This window comes from Chrysochloris asiatica, unplaced genomic scaffold (assembly GCF_000296735.1).
Source record: "Chrysochloris asiatica unplaced genomic scaffold, ChrAsi1.0 scaffold00293, whole genome shotgun sequence".
In the NCBI taxonomy this organism is placed as follows: Eukaryota; Metazoa; Chordata; class Mammalia; order Afrosoricida; family Chrysochloridae; genus Chrysochloris; species Chrysochloris asiatica.
The window spans coordinates 3,171,744-3,176,292 of NW_006408811.1; the positions used below are offsets into that span (position 1 = coordinate 3,171,744).

General features: G+C 39.1%; 1 pseudogene; it reads right to left on the reverse strand.

Annotated features, from left to right (window-relative positions):
• Positions 1-1,814: 1,814 nt before the first annotated feature.
• On the reverse strand, positions 1,815-3,047 carry LOC102816839 (annotated as a pseudogene).
• Positions 3,048-4,549: the final 1,502 nt, after the last annotated feature.

Genomic DNA, 4,549 nt, shown 5'->3' on the forward strand with positions numbered 1-4,549 from the left:
CCAAAAACATCTCCATTTTTTTTTTTTAATTTTTATTTTTTAAAGTCACTGAAGAGTAGGAAAAACTTCTCTCCATAGATAGTTGGAACCAAGAGGAATACTAATTCATCTTATTATGGAAGTTTAGGGAATGTGAAATGGAAACATATTATTAAATTAATAATTATATTTTATGTCTCATGTATTTTATAGTGTTTAATAGTTTTTTGATGATTTAAGCATTCCTGTAAAAGTGTAATTATCATGCCCATTTAACAGGAAATATAGGGTCACTATGAGTCAGAATTGATTCATACTGACCGTTTTGGACAGGGTAGAGCTGCTCCACAAAGCTTCCAAGACTGTAATCTTTTGGGAAGCAGACTGTTACATGTTTCTCCTACAAAGTGGCTAATGTGTTCAAACGGCTAATCTTTCGTTTAGTAGTTAAGTATTGTACTACCAGGGCTCCTAGAGGTTTGATAAATGAGTCATAAAGAGGCAAATTGATTGTCTTAGCCCTGAAATAATTACTTTGTAACAGAGAGAGGAGAGAGAAAGTGCTAGGAGTAGAATTGAGGTTCCTTCCTTATTTTACAAGTATTAACATAATGAACTTTCTAGTCAAATGCAGCTGTTTTGGATTCAAACTTGTCCTTTCTAACCACATGACACCAAGTAAAGACTTAAAACTTTCTGAGGCTTGGTTTACTTATATGCAAAATGGGGATATTGTCTTTTCCACAAAGTTGTATAGATTGGTGCTAAGTAAGCACCAAGCCATAATAAGGACTCAAATAATATGGTTATTATTAGTGCATGTCGGGTATTGGAATTTTAAAATGTAGGCTCTGTTTCTGTTCGTTATGGTGTCCTCAGAATCCAGCACAATGCCTGGAACAAAGAAGACATTCAGTGAATATGAGGCTGCTTAAAAATTTGGTGGGAAACTCTTTTATTTTTTAATACTAGTTTTCCATATACTTGTTGAAACTCCCTTGTATATGTTGAATGAATAATGCATTGTAGTAGAAGCTGCTTTTCATTTAATTATTCACACAAACTGACATGGTCTTTCTTATTCAAGTTAAAAAATGCATAACAGAGCATTCATAGCCTGACTCCATCCACCTGAAAATGACCTCAAGAAGTGATAGAGGTTCCGTGCCATTTGTGATACTCTTTTGCAATAAAATAGAATTATGGCAAATCATACTTAGAAACCTGGTAGACTTGGAGGTACAGATTCTTGGGGGGTGGCGTATGGTAGGGTGGGGAACAGGATACTGAGATATTACAGAAAACCCAAAGAGACCCTTGATTCTAGAACAGACAAGAGTGGCCCGGATAAAGATGGTTGTAGATGTAGTTGCCATGAGTTGGGGCTGACTTGATGGCGGGTAATAACAATCATATGTTTAATCTGTGCCAGGCACTTAGCAGGCATTATCATATTTAACTCCTACAGAGCAGCTCATTATTTATTGTGGCCATTCTCACCAAATTTCTCCATTGTGTGATCTATTATAAATCCTAGTCTCTGTGCCTGTGACTTTGGACTCATTTTGAAATGAGTTGCTAAGGAGTAAAGATTAAGTGGGGGCAAGGCTAAGGAATAAAGAGAAGACCTGGTGTGGTGCTCTGGGTTAATGTGCTAGACAGCAAGGCTGGCTTTAATCACAAGGTTGGTGGTTCAAGCTCACTAGCTGTTCCTCGGAAATCCTATACAGTGTTGCTGTGAGTCAGAACCAACTCAATCGCACTTAATAACAGCAGCAAGAAGTGAAGATTAATGTGGAACTAAGTATTGAGTCAACCTTAGTTGAAGATGTGAGTCAAGTCACCACCTTTAGTTTCCTTTGGGGGCATAGTTTTACTCTGGATCTTACATCAGGCTCATTATGTATGAGCTCCAGTTCTTGGGGCTGACCTGATTCACCAGCTCCCCACAGCTTTGTACATCAACAGCCTGGGGCTTGAGGGAAGGGAGGAGTGGTGTAAGGACTACGGAGGGACATGTTGTTGTTGTTAAGTGCAGTCGAGTCGATTCCGACCCATAGCGACCCTGTACAGGGTTTCCGAGGGTGTAAATCTTTACTGGAGTAGAAAGCCTCACCTTTCTCCCACGGAGCAGCTGGTAGTTTTGAACCGCTGACCTTAAGGAGGGACATAACATGTTGGAAAAGTCAAACAGTTGGGAAATCTTTAGCTTCCAAGTCATAGGGACCAAACTTGTGTTGATTTTAATAAAAGAATTTATGGACTCCCTTAACTCTATTAGATATATCTAGGTTCTGTTATCCTCATTTAAGTCTCTGAAGGTTAGGTAACTCACCCAAAGTTTAAAAGCCAGAAAGTAGAAATAGAAGCACTGTCTTTCTCTCTCTCTCTCTCTCTTTTTTTTTTTTTTTGGATTTGAGAGAATGGTTTCTTATTACAATGAATATAAGATTCTAGTGAAACTGGAATAGTTGACAAAATATAGTTAAACTAAAGTAAACCTTCAAGAGAAATAAGAGGGTCAACTAAAGCAAACAAGTAGAGCAGCCAAGATTGGTTTGGAATAATTCATCATGAGTATCACCTGACCCCTTCTAATAGCCAATTTGCTAAAGTTCTCCCTTCCTTCACCTTTCTGAAGCATCTGTCAAATCAAATGGCTTCTCTCTGTGTATTGCAGGCATAAGTCAATCCAATAGTACCCTGTTTGATGTGCTACAAAGCCACAAGTTCATCTCACTTGAGGGTAGAATGTGTACACTAGTTGTCTTCTATGTAGTGTCAAAACACATGATACTAACCAAACACATCAGAGTTGCTATTGCGTATAATCTGTTACATGGTCCTGTAGCCAAGTCAGTGTTGCTAAACTAAATTGTCAACATAGCAGAATGTCTTTTTGAGCTCCAGTCTTCTGTTTCTGGCATTGGCTAGTTGCTGACGCTGCATCAGAGCCCAATATTCACAGGCATTGGCTATTTGTTTTTCAGCATATTAGTCAGGCACTCATTCAGAGATATCTTGTTGGTGACTTTTAGCACAGCTTTTGGAGCTAATTGTGGAGCCATCTTCAAAACTTCAGAATCAAAGGAAACGGACACCAATAACTACTCTAGGGCTGCTGCCATGGTCCTCCACAGGTGGGACAAGGAGGAGCCAAATATGAATTGATGGTGAGGGCTCAGGATAACTTGTTGGGCAGTTGGTAGATGTGTGGGCAATAGACTGCTAAGCTAGTTCATTGCTGTTTGGTTGGTTGGACCACCTGCTCACTTGGCCTGCCCTTTCCTTTCTTTTGTGTATCCCACCACTCTTACCACCTACACCCCCACCTCCCGCTTGATCTCCAAAACAAAATGTGAAGCACTGTCTTTTAATTATGAAATGATAACCTGTCCTGATACATCCCCATGACTGATTGGATCTGTTGTTTTTGTTGTTGTTAGGTGGTATGCAGTTGGTTCTGACTAATAGCAACCCCATGCACAACAGAACAACACACTAACCAGTCTTGCTCCATCCTAGTTATTTTCTTTATGATTGAGTCCATTGTTGTAGTCACTGTGACAATCAGTTCCACTGGGGCTCTTCCTCTTTTTTGATGACTCTTTACTTTACCAAGCATGGTGTCCTTCTCCAGGGACTGGTCCCTTCTGATGACATGGCTAAAGTAAATGAGACAGTATCACCATCCTCACTTCTAAGGGACATTCTGGTTTTATTTCTTCAAAGGCAGATATGTTGGTTCTTTTGGCAGACCATGGTGCGTTCCATTTTTTTTTTTTCCAACACATTAATTCAAATAAATCAATTCCTTTCTGATCTGCCTAATTCATTGTCCAGGTTTCACATAAAGTGAGCTATCATAGCTAGGGTCAGGCACACATTAGACTTCAAAGTGACATCTTTGCTCTTTAACTCTTTAAAAATATTTTTTGCAGTAGAGTTGCCCAATGCAATACATCATCTGATTAGTTTTCTTTTCTTTTTTTAAGTTTTTTTGTTGTAGATTGAGTGAAAGTTTACAGGCAGATCATCAGTTTTACATTCAACAAATTGTTTCATCACAATGATTATAATCCCCTCCATCAGTTAACATTATTTCTCTCTATTCACTTTCGCTTTTTAAAACAAAACAAAACAAAACAAAACACTCAGGCATATATAGTAATTTACACCTCCAAAGGGCACATTCTGCAAGTCTGCCTCCTGGCCACCAGCTCTTAGTCCCTCTCTTCCCATAAATCTAGAGTTCTCAGCAACTCTCCCTCTCCATGACCCCGTTTCTGCCTCTATCTCTGATGTCTATGCTTCTCTGGATAAGGTCCCGCATTCTGCTTGTGCTCTTCTCCTTGATGGTCCTAGAGTCCTTTGTTTCTGGACTGTAAGATTAACCACTCCCCTGTTTTTGTTACAAAACTTCTACCTTTACAATTGTGACTGTTGCAATTAGTCATGATAACAATTATTCACTGGTGAATCATACGAATCTTATATCCATCTCTTTTCACCAGACCCATCTAGACAAGTTGAAAACTATTCAGTGAGGACTCTTTCTTCCCCCCATACT